Source organism: Diadema antillarum, unplaced genomic scaffold (genome assembly GCF_040938485.1).
Source record: "Diadema antillarum isolate AM-2024a unplaced genomic scaffold, OU_Dant_1.0 seq00000770_RagTag, whole genome shotgun sequence".
NCBI lineage: Eukaryota > Metazoa > Echinodermata > Echinoidea > Diadematoida > Diadematidae > Diadema > Diadema antillarum.
This window is the reverse complement of record NW_027271660.1, coordinates 478706-497259: the sequence shown is the minus strand read 5'-3', so window position 1 is coordinate 497259 and position 18554 is coordinate 478706.

Here is an 18554-nt window from a genome sequence, read left to right as displayed (position 1 = left end):
AGTGGTCCGTGTAGTAGTCTTGGTGCGCGCAGACATTTTTTACGACCAACAAGGTTAGTTAGTTTGTTTGTTTGTTTGATTTACTTTTCTTCCAATACAATTTCATACATAAACCAAGATTATTTTCAGTAACATCACATGGAATATCAGTAAGCAGATTACAAGTACATGATTCAAAGAAGGAAAATCGATGTGCAAATTAATTTCATTAAAAAAATATGACTCGTATTACCAAATTTCCAGATAATTATAATAATAATTTTTATCTGAAAAATTGTGCGGAAGAAGGACTGCCACTATAAGCAAAAGCTCGAGCATGTGGCAGCCCAGGGACCTATCTACATAATGCACAAAAAAATTATATTGTTTGTGGAATTGAGAAATACTACAAAATATGACACTGTCTTGTCTTGTCTTGTCACAACTAAAGTGGCCAATTTTACATCTTGGAGTGAGTTTTCAAGTTTGAGACATCATAACTACTGAACCGAAAATGGTACTGACCCCAAATTTTCTCCAAAAATCAATTATATGTCAAACAAGATTCTTGAAACATTTCAAGATAATCATTCGGTCAATTTTCTGATTTACGCTGAATCTAGCATTTTCATGATTTTCATTTTTTCAGAAAAATATAAAAAATGAGTGTTTTTTCCTTAAAATCTCAATCCAGCTACCCGAATAACCCACAAAAATGATATCAACTTGTAGAAAATTTTATTCGCTTTCATATGACATCACATTTTTTGAAATCTGAAGTTTCTATCGAATTCTAACTTTCGAATAACAAATTTAGTAAATATGGCGGCCATCTTGGACGCCATCTTGGATTTGGAGGCTTTCGCAACAAATTTTTTGAGGTAGACCAGTGAATGTTGTTTGTAACAATAAAAACTTGAAAATAAGCATGGTCTACTTAGTTTTTAGAGAGAGTGGAACTCACTCGTTAAGCGAGTTTTGGGGGTTTGGCCCTCTGGTTACACGTAAAAGATCCCGCTTCATTCATTCATCGCAAGGGGGTGTGCATGGCCGGCGCAGCCGTGGGGGCCGTGGGGGCTCGGGCCCCACACTTTTTGTGCACCATACAAAGGAATACATAAGGTGGGAACCCACACTTTTTCTAACCCGGAAGTACGTAAGTCGCACAAAACTAGCAATAGATAGGGATCTTAAGTATGGCGGCGGCAAGGTTAGTTTTTTTTTTTCTCTGAAGACCTTTTTTTTTCATTTACTTTTTTTACTTGTTTGTTTGTTTTTTTTTGCTTGTTAGCTTATGAAACACGGAAGTGGGCCTCACACTTTTGAAAACACTGCGCCGGCCCTGGGCGACAGTGTAGAGACCCCGTGGGAGACCAGCTTAGCATACATCTAGCTGACTATGGGCTATCCAGCGCTCTTCTACCTAAATGGAAAACGAACAAACAAACTTTCAGGCATAATAATTATGTAGTGTATATATTATATATATATATATATATATATATATATATATATATATATATATATATATATGGGGAGGGGGCACAGTGAAATTTTGAGCATTTGACCCTGACCTTTGAAGTTGAGCAAGTGCAGCCAAATTTAGATTTCGTCAACTCATGCATATATTTGTTAGGAACTGTAATTCTGTAATGTTTCGTGTGCTCTGTTTTACAGGGCCCCAATGAAAGCCATCTAATGCTGACTCGAGTACCCTTTTAAAAGATAAGAAATAAATAAATTAATAAATAAAGAAACTCCTTCAATAATATCAGATTAATATAATCAACGTTTTGGGCCATTTTGAATCAGCATTAAAAAAATGTGCTATTTCAAACAAATGGCAATTGGGCAATTCCGCGGTAACGGAATTACAAATCAGAGAATTTTGGCAGAGATGCCGAGGTACTCACACTGTCAGCCCAAATACAAATTTGTTAAATGTTCTCACTTGGTTGGTTACAAAGGAGGTCTATGTGCAATGGTAACGGAATTACCAGAAAATTGAGTCACATCTTCAACTCTGACTTTGTGAGTTGTTTCTCTAAAATCTATAACACATACACTATAGTTTGTTTTCTGATGTCATCTTTGATTGTGTCAACTTCAATTTAGTTGTATTGTTTTTCAAATATTTCATCACATTTTCCCAGCAGCAGGCCTTTTCCCTGTAAAGTCAGTGGTAACGGAATTACACAAATGGTAACGGAATTACGCCTTCTGAAATACATTGGAAAAAATACACATTCTTGGTACTCATGTATTCTGAAATGTCTTGATAAAGATTGTTTATGCCTTTAGCTATAATATAACCACTAAATAAGTACTCTCTAGCCTTTGACCTTGAACTGATACAAGTGTATAGGTGCCAAATGAGTTTTTATTGTCAAAAAACATACAATTTTCATGCTAACGACTGTGATTTGAAGTTGTAACTATGTCAATCAAGCTCTCGTAACTTGTGAGTATCACATACATCAACATTTGCCTACTTTCAAGTTAAGAATTTCACACTCTGCAGGTAAATGACATCTAAGACACATGGTAACGGAATTACGCTAGAATAGCCCTACACAAGTACAATTCTATAAATCCAGTCAACAATACTCAAATTTTCTTGTATTTCTTTTGTTGATGTCATGCACGACAGATTTCTCTGTTTTCTTCTTCCTAAATATGCCAATAATTGATAATATGTGTTAATTACTTACAAGCATTGTACATAAACATTATGTTCACATGCACACGAAAATAAAAAAAAAAACTGTCCGGATTGACACTGAATTTAAACCTAAATCATAAAGTGCCAATTTACAGTGCAAGAGCACAGAGTGCAGCACCATCATTGAACACAATAGCACCATCATTGAACACAATGTTTAATACAAACGATGCTTGAAACTTTTAATTTGTTAAATGAAAAGATGCAATTGTGGTTCAATGACAAATATAACAAATTACAATTCAATCATAAATTGAAAAGAAAATGTTCTTATACAATTATGGTACTGCACCAGTGTTCAATCATTATTATTTATATGTTGTGGCTTATATTAATCACTAAAAACTTGTGACATTTTACTAATAGCTGAAGTTGGCCCCTGGTTTATAATGTAGTGCATAATTTGATAATTATTTTACAGTGTAAGTCCTACTTAAAATGAACTAAACTAAAATGAAATAGAATACAGCAAAATAACTTTAACAAACTACAACTTTTTGAACCATTAGAGTGAGTCCACCAAATTCTGTTAATTCATAGAAAGGTAAGAGGGCCTCTTTTATCCATCTTCTGTTCACTCAGTTAGAGTCAGATTAATCAACCTGTGAATAATGTTAGTATTTACTTCTGACCACACAAAAATTTCCAAATGATGTCTTCAGAAACACCACAGTGATTTGATCATTGATTGTAATCATGACTTGGCCTTTGAATTTCCTATAAGTTTCCTGTCTCTGTCTTTCTTCTTTGACTTTGTCTATTTTCTCATCCTGAGTGTTGCCATATATCCACTCACATGAAGTGTGCATCTTCTCTTTTGCAGTAAGTTGTATTTTGACTGCCTGACAGCAAATGATAAAATACACTGTAATGGCACTTGTATTCTGAAAGGAAACTGGCTTGTACAGCAAATGGTAACATGAAGAGTAAAGGTAGAAGCAGAAGCCCATTGACTTTAATATTTAAAATCGTCTTAGAATGGGAAAGTATAGGCCTAAATGTTATATTTTAGAGCTGTATCACAATTACTGACTGGGTAAATGTTTATCACAAATGGTGTTTTTGCCTTCATTCCTTTTAAAAAGAAAGGATAAAAGAACAAATTTCAAAGGGTAGCAGATGCTCTGTATCAAATGGGCATGAAAATGAAAATACATACTCTCTGTGGAGGAAAGATCTAAGAAACAAATGAAAGAAGGTCATAGTCATACACTTACCATTAAAGATAAAGGACTTGAGGATGAAAACAGGACATGTTCAATAAAAGGTCAGACTATCGACTTGGTGATGATAAAGCCTTTTACAAAACGATCAAAAGTGTCACATTCAGTGGGTATCCCGTGTCAAATAATGACTTCTAATCGGTTCTATCACAATGTGTATGATCCTTCTCTTAAATTCTTGATCTTTCCTCACAAAAATTATCCTGTTCATTTCTCTCTGTCAGTAGCACTAGCAGTGCTCTCTTTTCCTTTTAAAGAAATTGTATGTCCTTCCTCTTCTTTCTAACCTTTGTTCAATATATTCTGCATCACACCCATTCAATAGTCCCTCATCGCTATATATTTGTATGAAACCAGGAGACTTTTTAGCAAGACAATATACATTGATATCTCAGAATACAGTATGATTTTTAACATTTGAGAATGAGTATCTGTAGCAAACCTTATAAAGTTAACAGTTTGCACAGTCTCCATGTAGTTCTTGAGAAAAGGTGAAAGAAGGGAGGAGACTTTCAGCACAAGAAGTCTTGTCAAGCGTGTACCCTGATGTCAGGACTCACTGTCCGAGGCATCCAGCTATGCTGAGTCATGTCAGTGTATCATACCATACATATACTTCAACTTTTACTCCTTTACTGCCAATCACTAACACTGCTAAGCTCAATGATAATGCCCTAAAGCTATTTCATGAACAGTTCACATACATATTGGCACGAAAATAGGTTATGTCATTCTCTTCCATATTAGATGTGCGTGTAATTCCGTTACCACAATTACAGAAGAACTGAAGGAGATATTTCACAAAAATGTTTTGTGAGTTTTCAGGGTGTCACATGTACAGAAGAAATTTACAAGGGGAGAAAAAATCAGTGATCAGTTTGTTCAGGAGAATTTTTTTTCAGTTTTATGGTAACGGAGTTACATTAATTTGTCAGTAGATTTTGAAAATTTCTCAAAAAAAATATCATAATGAGAGCGACTGAATGCTTCATTAGATGTGATTGTTGAAGCATAGGAAGAAAGATGTGGAAGTATGGTTAAAGCAGAGAGATATTTTGTTTCATTTTAAATTTTCATTTAATATTGTAAAATTTTAGATAAATACAATAAATAGTCTTCCAACTTTAAAAGTGTGTACAACAAAAATGAGAAAAGTTATTGGAAAAGGGTTTTTTTGTTTCCGTAAATACAACAATCCGTCTGTACGGGAAACTTAAATTTCTGAGCATTTACTTCACTTTGAATTTTGCTGTTTCTGCCCTTCCCATACGGAATTGCCCAAGTATCGATTATCAAGAAAAGAATAGCGAGATCTGAAAAACACATACACTTATCATGAATTACTTTCAAGCACTTCTAAATTACGGGAAACAGTAAAACATTGCACATTGTGAAACAGTAAGATATTGCTACAAGTAACGAAAAAGTACTTGGATTTTACTGTTTTATATCATCAGTAAATCCCTGAGAAAAATATCGTGTTTTAGTTTGATATCATTTGTGACCCTGCACCTCAAAACAAACAAAAAGTCGCCAGACATAAATTTTTAGTTAAGACCATATTCTGAAAGAGCAGACTTTAAGCTTTAAAATGATGTATAACTCAAATCAAATGGACTCTCCTAACCTATCTAAATTTTGGAAAGAAAGCACAAACTCAGGAAAAGTGTGAACTGAGAAAAGAGGCTCTGAAGTACAGTGTCTATTCAAGCGCTTAATCTTTACCAAACCGTGCTGGCTGTGCGATGAATGGGACAAAAAAAAAAAACAGGAAGTAAACACCAGAGTAACAACAATGAAGGGATTATCAGATTAAACTGAAATTGAGCATGCCTCATTAACACATTCTGTCCATAATTAATGCCAACTTTCAAAGCAGTAGCACTATCCTTTCAAAAGTTATTAGAGTTGAAAGTGAAGAGTGTGGACAAGGTTTTTCAGAAATAAAAAAGGATTCTCAAGACACACCTAATCACACTATTCAACCAAAAATGTTCGAGATAAATTGCTAAAAAAAACCACACTTTCCTGCCCGTTTTATGATACCAAATTTTAGCATAATATAAAAGAAGACCCGCTCTTTCAGAAAATATGAAAAAGTCAAGTTCAGCTAGGTTGACCCATTTCACTTATTTTCAGTCCTCGCGCAAAATCAGTGTGTGCGACTTTATGTTCGTTTTGAGGTGCACGGTCACATTTGACCTTTGGTTTAAGGCCGTACCACACCTTTCCCGGTAAGTCTTGTGTGCGACTTGCGAAGAATAATCTTAGTAAGTAAGTAATTCACTGGTCTGAAACTTACGACTTTGTTAAATTCTAATAACCTCAGTTGATCATACAGTACCAGATTGCAATGCATGCTGAATTTGTGTAGATATGGGGTAAAACGTAAGCATGATTTATGACCTGACATACACGAATGTGTCTCAGAGCACATCTGTTTTCATGGTAGCGTACATTCTAGCCTGAGTAGGTCACATCAAACACCCAAAATAGCAAAGAAAAATAAATTCCCCATTTGTTATTATATTTGTGTTTTTAACACTTCAACCTCAAAACCATTATTAATATTGTTGTTCAGGGCAAAAGTGAATAAGTCTTCATTTCACAGGATTTTAAGAAATCATGTTCATGACCTTGATAAGTCATGACATAATATTCTAGGGGTGTGCAGTTGAAATCATCATATCAAAAGAAAATGTATTTTAGCAGGGTATTTTCCTTTGCCGTCAACTCTAGTAATGACAAATTACCTGAGTACTGTCACGTCAAGTGAATTTTCACTAAGGTCTGCAATGTCATTGACAAGCGCCTCAAGCACAATTGTTTTGATTTTCCTTTTTTTTTTTGGGGGGGGGGGCTGTAGCACATGCTGAACAGTGTACTGTGTCCTAAAATGACACTCAGAAAATTCCATTCCGTGGACAAATTTATTTTGTAGAGAGGAAAAGTGGAAAATGATAACTCAATTATGAACATGTCTAATATCAACATGTTAATAGGAGGAATGTTAATTCCAGAATACCAGAATACTACATTTTGTTCTTGCTTTTTCATTTTTTTTATTAAGTATACAAGATGTATGTTCTGCCATTTTCTTTTATTAAAAGTAAATGATTCAAGAATCCCAACACGTTTGTCCTTTATTTTTCTGTTTTGATTCATTTAGTTAGTGCATGTCTACTTGACCCATGATGAAAAAGTAACTTGTAGATTCTACCAGTTAAAAAGATATTGGCACATTATCCACTAAATGCACCTATTATTTGTAATGCGAGTTACCGTGGAATTGCTCATTATGCTTATTTGCGTATATACCTGTTCTACTAATATTATGCTCTAGGAAACTAAAAAAGTGAAGATGTCATCTATTCCTTTTTTTCTTCGTTCTTTCTTTCTTTCTTCCTTTCTTCTCCTAATTTTACAGACTATAAAATGCCATGAGCATCTTTTTGATGGACTGTTGGGCTGTGAAAGTATACACTAATTATTTCTATTGTTATTTGACGACAGTCTTAGACTGCATTTACCCTCTCAATCTTTTGTCATTAATTGAAAGATACATTTAAAAGAAGCAGATATTGACTTAGCGCTTTCCTTAAAGATATTGCACTTCTCGAACAGGGCAATTCCACGGTAACTGACGTTATGCGTAAGGATTTTCATAAAATTGTTTGTGTTGTAGTTTTGTGAATGAAAGCACCCGGGGCTTGTAAGTAGCGTTGATGAATGAGTTCATGAGAATGAAGAAATAGGTGGAAAGTTTTTTCTCTCAAACTGCATTTCTAATCACATAGCAAGTGAAAATGTGTCGGTAACTGACGTTACGGAAAAAAGGACATGGGAAATTATGGTGTAGATTTAAATGGAAATATCTCATGTCCCTGACTTCTAAACTTTATGTGTTTAATATGGCAATAAACCTAGGTTCTTAGGAACAGTTGTGCAAAATAATGTGCACTTTAGATATTTCCTTTCAGCACCATGCCAATATCAGTGAAAGCATGACGGTAACTGACGTTACGTAACTGACGTTACGCTTACATTTGCCATAGGGTTTACACATGGAAAATCATGATTAGGAATAGTTTTGCGATATTTCATAATTCTGACCATTCAGAGTGATTTGTTTGATATGGAATCATACCTTGGTTTATCAATTACAAATACCCAAATGAAATGAAACATAAGTCCATTTTCTTTATGCTTTATGAAAACTTAAAGGTAAACATGTCAGTAACTGACGTTACACATACTTTTGCTATGAGGTTTACAAAGAACTAATTTATTTAACAGGTTATTATACTGCTGCACTAGTGCAGTATACCAGTAACAATCTCAGGCATTTACTTAGCAACAAATTAAAACAAAATCTAAAGACAAAAATTGGGTTGGGCCCTTAGAGGGCAAGCTCCCCCTCCCCCCCCCCCCCATGCCATGGCACAGTTGAGCAAAAATAATGTAAATACACCAGAGGATATTTCTTGACATTTGTCTTAAGATTGAATGCTTATTCAACAGTTATGATTACACAGAGCCATTTAGATTCAGCAGTTCCAAGTATAAATATTGACATAAATTAGGGTTGTTTTTTTTTTATGAACAGGCAAGTTTCTATCTAGAGTACCCCACCCATAATGCCCTCCAGTACTACACAAAACACAAATGTTTTTGTGTGTGAAAAAATATCTTTCAGGTCATGGGCAAAAAACACATACAAATAAAAATATATATTCATAAATATGTATGAAATCTATGATATATTCTTTCTTCTTTTCTTTATTTTACTCCTTCTCCCTCAAGGCACTGTTAGGGCCACAAATAAAAAACTGATCTCCATTATCAATAATGATTTTAAATGAATAGTGTTACACTTTTAATATTTTTTCTGTGAAGAAGAAACATGTTTTCTTGGTCAAAAGGGCATTACTGTATCTGTTTATTCCTTGAAGGAATGGAATTGTTTTTCTTTTCCTTTTCACTGGTATATCAAGGCTTGCAAATACATCCCAGATACCAAGAAATATGACTTTGCACCGAAAGAAATCTAAGATCAATATAAACGAATCTTCCTGTTCATAATTATCATGTATTACAAAACTTTCCCTGCATGAATGAAATAAAGTAATCAAGAAATATTAAGTTTTTTATTTTACCCTAGAATCACCTCTCACTTTGAGCAACATCAGTGTTAAATGTTGAGCAACATCAGTGTTAGTTTCAAACAGTAATGACAGTACATGCCTTATGTCAGGTCTGCTTATCTATGTACCATTTCAAGATGTGCCATATTAACTAAACCACACATTTAAGTGCAAGTGAAGAAATATATCTGTTCCTGCATTTGCCTTGAGGTAGAAACTCCACTAAGCTTCCAGAAAAAAAGAAAAATGCTTGCAAAAGTAGTCATTAGTAAAGATTATAAAACTGTTGGTATACAGCTGTACACAAGCTTTTTAATAGAAAAAGGTGGTTACCATGCAACCACATCATTGATTAGGCCTACAAATTTGGTAGCTTTATCATCCCGTAGGACAGTGAGTACTGTGTAGTAATTTGAGTGCATTATATACTAGTATTGCACGTGGTAAACCTAAACTTCCCGATGATTTAACCTTAAACTTGTGCTGAACAGAAAATCAAAAGCTCAAACCCCCGCCCCCACCCCCAAAAAATATGATAAATAAATAAATAAGATAAAGTGAACAAAAAAAAAATGTATCCATGGACATACAGTGTACCATGGTGATGACATCATTCCCTATCAAAGGGATTGCTACTCTTTGTTGATAACCTTTGACTTCCCAGATGTATTGAAATGGCCTAAAGTCAAAAAATTTGCCTTAAGTTATTATTACTGTCATGGTAACTGACGTTACATACTGGTATATGACGTTTCGGTAACTGACGTTACACATTTTGATGTGTTCATTTGACTCTCCAGTATGCCAAGTATCCTTATTTTCTGGTATTGAAAGGAAGGCATATGGGCATACATTAGAAATCCTAAGTTATATCACACAGCTCACTTTCTTTGATAAATAATGTTAAAATTTCCTTGTTTTTGGTAACTGACGTTACATCCATTGTTGTCAAACTAATTAAAAGTTTTTATAAAATTCTTTAAAGCAACCAGCTTTTTCTTTTTATCATGTGGTAAAAGACTTGTCTGGTAACTGCATGCATATAAAAGATTGTTGTTTAGAGTACTAATAAAGTGGATATACAGAGGGTAAATTATGTGACAATACACTCTTTCTTACCATTCAGTTATAGGCATATTTTGGCAGCCATTTTGAAAATCAAAATGGCCGCTTTTATTGAAAAACATAATGATTCTTAAAACTTCAAGTCAAGTATTGTCTGAAAATGTATGGTGTTTGAAACAAATATCATTTTGAATTTTCGGCATCTGTGTCCTACATACCGTGGAATTGCCCAACAGAGAATAATTACCCAACAGAGAATAATTGAAGACAAGCTGCACAGCCTGTTATGAAAATAAGAAAAATAGAAGTAAATAGATTAGAAGTACATTTTTCCTTTCTTAATAACTTAGAATGACCCAATATTGCCGTTTTTTCTCCCTGAGGTCAACTAAAATCAGTTCAGAGGGGAGCAACAGAGTTGGTATCAGAGGTTAAATCGTTGTCATATCCTGAGAGACTCAAGCATTTGGGGATTCCATCCCACGAGTATCGACGTGAACGTTCAGATTTGATTCAAGTGTTCAAAAGTTTGCATTGCAAGGAAGACTTTGACCCAGCTGTTCTCTTTGTCATCAATGACCATGTAACACGCGGTCACAAGTTGAAGTTGTATTTTAAAGGAAGGTGTCGAACAAGTAAAAGGTTGAAGTTTTTCAGTCAGAGAGTTGTAAATACTTGGAATAGCCTTTGTGCAGATGCTGTCGAGGCAACATCTGTGAATAGCTTCAAGTCCAAGCTCAATGATCACTGGAAGCAGAAGCATAACAAATTTAATGCAGATTGCATTAGGGCAATTCCACGATAAAGTGGACATGACCATCAAATTTTCAACATAGTCAAATCTCATTCATTTTGGTATCAAATGAAAGCTTAAGGACTGAATTTTCATATTTGACCATCTTGTTAAGAATTGCATCATTAACTTTGCTAGATATGTGCATAAAATCAGCATAATCAAATTTGACATAATTATCTGAAAAATATAATGTCCAGAAGTTAAATGAATGTAGCATGAGAAAATGAAAGAGGAGGTAAAAACTTTGCCTTTGTTTTCAGAGTTTAAGGGTTGAACATCATTACCAAATCGTTAAAGTGCAAGATTTTCTATGTGTTAAGCTTCAGCAAACATCTTAAATACGATCATCAATAATGTCACGGTGTTACGTTAAAAACTGATGTTTTTAGTATTGTTTGAAAATTACGAACACAAAAGGGTTTATTTTGATAGCCCAAATCATGATCACATGTAGCTACCATATAAAAGTACTAAAATGATGGCAACTCATTTTTTGATTGATTAAAGCTGATTAAAATGTGTCACGGTGTTACAGTAACTGTAAACCGTGACACTAACACTGTTACTTGCATTGCAATAAAACAGGACACATACAGTATACCGGATTACACTTGATAATTAACTGTTGAAGTGACCATCTGATTTCTCTGTCACATTTACTCAAAAGATACTAGTTTTTCAAGGATTGTTCATAACAGATGCGTCAAGCTATATCCACAAAGGTTATCCCTTGCACTTGTTGCCACCATACAGCATCATGCAATTTTAACCCTTTCTGTGTCAAAAATCGAGAACTGTGTTTACAATGCAGTGGGGTTTGATATGCCAATCAACACTCAGAGCACATGGTGGATTAAAATGGAAGCAGTCCACTCAGGGTGTGCCACCTACCAGATTCATAACTATCCAGAGCAAACATTTCTGAAGGTTTTGAACTTGTAATTACGGTAAAGGCACCAGTTTCAGTTGAGTTGATACCCTTTGTTTTTAAAATGTTTTTATCATAATTGACCATTTTATCACATGGTTTGACTCTTCTTTTGTAGACTCAAATGTGTTCCTAACATGATAAACAGTCTGAAATCTTGCTGCAGGGCAAGTCCAAGATATCGCGCACCTTACGTATGGGACATTCAGAGATTTCAAACCTCTGAAAAGTAATGAAGGAGCACTTGGATTTTACTGTTTATCATCAGGAGGACTGGTAGCCCTGAAAAGAATATTGTGTTTAAGTTTGATGTCATTTGACCTTGGGTTAATTATTTTATTAAGAAAAATATGGCAACTTACGTATGGGACCAGAGAAAAACTGGATTTTTCAAAATAAAGTTTGAATTGAAAATTCTCTGAAAGTACCTTACTGATCAAGTTCTGTTTAGAAGTGAAGAAAGGTACAATACTGAAGTATCTTTCAGCAAAGTTTCACTGCAGAAGAATGGCGCATATTTTCATGAAGTTGGTTTAATTAATGAAAGTACACCTTACGTATGGGACATGGCTGAACTTACGTACGGGACATTTGTCTTTAGTGCACAAGTGTATTCATGGGAATGACTTTAAATTTCCCCATAGTGTCATATTCAGTTCCACAAATCATACTACAACATGTAACAAATGAAACAGACTTCTAAGTGGGTACTTTCCCGGTTCAGATACCTAACAAAAGCTAAAATAAGACAAATAAAAGTAATTACCAATTTACAATTTAATACAATGTCTTAGTTTGGATTCCGTCATGCATTAACACTGTCCTCATGATGTCTACACATACAGATACAGTATACTGACAAGTCTCTATTTCTAGCCCATTTGTAATACTCTGGTCAATATTCTTTATCAAATGAAAAAAAATGTGCAAATTCTAGCTTATGACCTTGATGTAGCATACATGCACACGTACCATGACTAATTTGTAGTCTTGATAATTTCAACTGTAAAATCAAATGTCATGTACAGTGTAATTTGCAAATACAGTTTGAAGTGGGTACTTTCAGCAGTTTTAGGCTTACCTTGCAAGTTGTCTAAGTTTTTATAGAGCTTTGTAATTGTTTGAAATGCAGCACAAAACACAACAACAACAAGAGTAATTAATTTTGCTCTGTAATCATCATGTTTTGCCATGTGAATTTTAGCTTCTGCAAAATCAATCCAATTTTAATGAAACTTTTAGAGTTTAAAAGCCGTGGTAGAACAAAGAGATAGAAGAATGTATGTGCCAATGCTGGCTTTTTTTTTTTTTTTAAATTGCTTGGCTTCAGGTCTATGAAACCAAAGACGACAAAATTTGTGTTTGTACTTTGTACATACATACATGCTTGTGTAGTGATACAGGAAAGGTTATAATTTGTACATTTAAATCTTAAAAGAAAATGTAATTCTAGATTTGAAACACTCAAGTAACTCACTGATCTGAAACTTACAAGTTTGATAAATTCTAATAACCTAATTTGATCATACACTATAAGATTGCAATGCTTGTTGATAATTGTGTAGATGTGGGGTACAAAGTAAGTATGAGTTGATTAAGGTGTCTCAGAGCACATCTGTCCCTTCAAACGCAATATAGAAAAGAAAATTGAATTCCCTATTTGTTTGTGTAATTTGTGTTATTAGCACTCCAACCACAGAACCAGTATTGATATTGTGGTTCATGGCAAATGTAAACTATAGTCTTCATTTTACAGGATTTTCAGAAATTATGTTCATGACCTTGATAAGTCATGACATATTCTGAGGGTGTGCAGTTGAAATATTAAACATCATATCAAAATAGAAAGTATTCTTGTAGGGTTTTTCCTTTGCTATCAACTCAAGCAATGACAAAGTTGCCTGCTGTCACCTCAAGTGATTTTTCTTTTCAGTAAGACCTGTAATGTTGTCATTGATGAGAACCATAAGCACAATTGTTTTGATTTCCCTTTTTAGGCTGTACAGCCTGTAATACATGCTGAACAGTGTACTGCACCTAAAATGACACTTAGAAAATCCCATTCTCTAGGACAAAGTCATTTTGTAGAGAGGTAAAGTTGAAAATGATAACTGAATTAAGAAAATGTTCAATATCAAAATGTTAAAAGGAGGAATATTAATTGAAGACCAGCTGCACAGCCTGTAATGAAAATAAGAAAATACAAGTATAAATGAATATTCTTTATTTTCCTTTCTTAATCATAGAATGACTCAATAATGCTGTTCTTACACTCTCCTTGAGGTCAACTAAGTAGGAGAGGTAGATATATAGACATATCCTTCAGAGTAGGTGCAAAGATAACCATTAACCAAACAAATGTAAGGACATATCCCTGTCAAAAGGCAGTTTTCCCATTCACTTTGCATGTAATGTCCCATACGTAAGGCATTTGTCCCATACGTAAGCAAACTTCAATTAGTTATAAGATGAAGGACTAATTAAATTTCCACATTTAGTTTTGCTAATCTGGAGTTAAAATGAATAAATTAGAACTTCCTAAAGTATGATTGGTCAATGTTGGAAATTTTCAGAAAAAAACTTAAAAAAAACATACTCAAATCCTTACGTATGGGACACTTCGTTCTGGGAAAGAGCATAATTTGCATAATTAATGTGCTGACCTTGTCTTACCTATTGGAAATTATACTAGCTCATACAGGGGTCATGTCCATAAAGGAACTAGGTCAAGGACAAATTCAACTGATTTTAGATGATTATTTTTAATTTGTCCCATACGTAAGGTTTGTTTTTAATTTATGCAAATTAAGGCCATATTTCTTGCATAAATTTGCATAATTAAATATTTTCTTTGCTGGAAATATATAATTTAAGTCTTTGGCTACAACATGATATCAATAACTTTTTGATTAAATCAAGATGAATTTTGAGCATCTGAGGGGACATTATCTTGGACTTGCCCTGCAGCCTCCTTGGTATCCTAAAGAATTAATAGAGCATACTGAAGCTCGATCGATGAGTCCACCAAAAGTTAATCTCACTGGAATACCACTTTCCTGTGAATGGTGCTATGCACAATCTTTCAAGTTTCACTCACTAGGATTTAAATGAGAATTTGCATTGTAATCATGTTTAAATGTACGTGCTCATTTTCCAGTACATCTTTGAAAAAGAATTATGGTGCATTTTGTACCACACACATTGCTTGAATGATTCTTTTCATTGTTACTGAAATTGCTAAGTGGGTTCACCTGGCTTCGCGACCAAAGGTATTAAAATCAAAGTTTCAAATTTGTTTGTCATCATTAAATATACAAATTGGACTTTTATAGAGTAGTTGTAAACCCTAAAAGTTCACTCAGAAATATTTAACAAAGCTTTCAATGATGATAGAGTGAATTATGTCTCAAAACATAAAGTATATTTTACTGAAAGAGCAGTGTTCCTGACTGTAACGTGTACAAACGTATATGACATGTCACGGCGTTTACCGTGCAAAGTTTTCCTTTACTTTGTTGTTTTTGTTAATCTGTTATGATTTGAATAATTTTCTGTTTTATCTGGAAGTGTTATACTGTGATATCAAACATTCATCATGAATCATCATTTCACTCTACCTAATGGAGAAACATTATTAGCTGAAAGTAAGACAACAGGATTCTCCATAGGTTTTCTACACACATTTCAGAGGTTACGGTGTTACAGTCACGGTGTTACGGTGCACTTATTCAAAATCTATGACATAGTTTTCCTGTCAATTGATTCTTTAATCAAATTTTACTTCATTATTATCATCGAGTCTCTATATAGAACATCCAATGAACACATCCACTTATCAAAATGTTCATTAACTTCACAGAGTTTTGTCAGTAAACAAAGTGCACAAAAACCCATGTCCATTTTGCGTCACGGTGTTACAGTGGTTTATCGTGCATAACTCATTTACCACAGCAGTTTTTCTTCCTTTCTTTTGTTTCCAAAATTGCTTATGATGATATGCATAGATACACGATAATTTTTTTTTCTCAAGCGTTACATTTTGATTATTATTTACATTTGATCAGTAAAATTATACTCATAAGTGTCACGGTGTTATCGTTGAATTGCCCATTAACTGATAATTCCGTGGATAAAGTACATCACATGGATCTCCTCAGGCTCAGGATTGATTCCTTTGAATGGCCCTCTACAAGTTTTCAACTTATTGGGCGTCATCGTAGGTAATTCAGGTCATTCAGAGATATCCTACGGAGTAGGTGCGACGATAACCATTAACCACACAAATGTAGTAGGGCAATTCCGCGGTTAGTAACGTTACATTTTAGGGACATTCTCATGATTTAGATTAGACTCATTTCTCTATCTGTGGATGTGAAGTCTCATTAATGTCACCAGAGATCATACTAGTGTAGACCTAGAACAGAGCAAAGAATGAAATCATTTCATGAATTATTTTAGAAGAAAGGTCTGCTTTTAATGCCGGTTAGTAACGTTACAAAAAAAGGACATAAAAAATTGATGAGCATCTTTAAACAAAAAGTTTGCTAAAACTGGTGTAGCTTGAAATATATCAACACTTATTTTTCATTTCTAGCTTTAAGGGCAATATCTACCCCAAATATCCTTTCTCATTATAAATTTATTTGAAAATTAAGTACAAAAATCATGGTTAGTAACGTTACGGTTAGTAACGTTACGGTTTGTCCAGTGATTACAGAATTGTGTGTTAACTCAAATCATTACATGTTTCCCCATGAGAATGCAAAGTTAAAGCTAAGAAACATCAGATAAGACATGAAACTCTTATTTCAACCATCAAACTCATGCAGTATAGTACCATTGTACTTGTACACATGTTAAAAAAAGACTAGAAAAAAAATTTGCATAAATTACAAACTAAAAAGAAAGTACCACTTTTAAAGACTAGGTCAAGTGATATCCACAGTTTCATAACTTTGCCAATCACTGTTCATCATGACTCACAGTATTCACAAAAGCAGCCTGTTTTATTGAGCAAAACAGTTAATGTGTTCCTTATCAAGAGTACCTTTAATAAAGGGGAAAGAATCAAAGAGCAAAAACTAATGTACTGGTATGTAGTATGTACAGTGTATGGCCAATTGTGGTGTGCGTAGTCATTGCACAATAGGAATCCAGCATAATGCAATGTTTTATATTATTGTGAAAGTAGTTTAAGTCATATGACATTAACTCAAATAATACAGTGTATTAGTTGAATTCATGTTTATTCAAGTCTAGAGACATGTATTTTTTTTTCCTTTTAGACCAGTTTGAATGTCTAATCTCTGCATTGTTCTGAAAACAAAAGTCTGTTCGCTGTACCTGAAGCGTCCCGACAAACCATTGTATGATAATTTCAAATTGGGACAGAAAATTTGAAGTAATGGCCTCAATTGTTTTTAACACTACTTTCCACACAAAATGCTCTTCTGGCCCACAGATTCCATCAATTGCCCCTTCCCATGGGAAGTGGTTAAAAAAAAAAAATAATCGCTCAATGTGCACCTTGTGAGCCTTCTGTAGTGATGCGAATGCTGTAGACCCCCACCCCCAACATTTCCCGCCACGATTCCGCAACGCGTAAAGATTTTGCCGCATCGTCTCATGACTTTTTTCATTGAAGTCTCCCGCATATTTGAGACCAAATTTGCAACGTCCGGGTACACCGTTTTGCAGTTGTGTAATGTTTTGCATAAATGCATGTCGACCTGAAAACAGCTCAAATTCATGATATCGTGTGCAAATCCAATGCAAATTGTGTTTTTTTGTTAATTTGATATTAATTGGATTGTTTCAACCTTTGACCAGTGAAACTAATCAATTGTAATGTAGGTAAGCTTGAAAAAGTGCCTGCAACAAATTTTGGCAAAAAAAACCAATAGAAAACAAAAGGTAAAAAAGCATTAAAATACATAAGAAATTAACAAAACATAAAAAACAAAAGAAAATGATTTTGATTTTGCTATTTTTTTGCAAGAAAATTGTTTGAGGTGTCTTGAGGAACTCTTACACAAAAATTTAGCAATCCTTCAGTCTTTTTTATGGAGTTATAGGTGAAAATATGATTTCATATGTAAATTTGCATAATTAATTTACTAAAAAAAAAAGCCAATATCTTTTTACTGTATGACTATGTAATCTTGTAGTTGACATCTGGCTCTATCATCAGGCAAAATTTTGCCAGACCAGGACCTGTCCATTGGAGTCTTATTCACTTATTTCATGGTTAGTAACGTTACAATACACACAGGCTGTGGTTAGTAACGTTACGTGGTTAGTAACGTTACACATTTTGACTGCTGTTATTTCTAACTTCTATAATGATTAGTAATACTTATTTTTATATTTCAGTTAGTCATTGGACACAGCAGGAAAAATTGAAATATTATCATTCATAGACACTTTATACTCTCTGGAGGTAAATAATTTCACTTTTTGGTTAGTAACGTTACATGACTGTCCGATGGTTGGGGAAATGTACACATGTTTGCATTTCGAAGACATGTAAATTGATTTTACTTAATCTATCCATGAAAGCACTGCATTGCCTCTATGAATTCAATATTTGTGGCTAGAAAATGGCATTTAACTTGACTAGCTATCTTCTTTGCCATTATGGAGATTTTGCTGATGAAATTCAATCTGAAAGATTACTTGTTCAAAATTGGTGAATTCA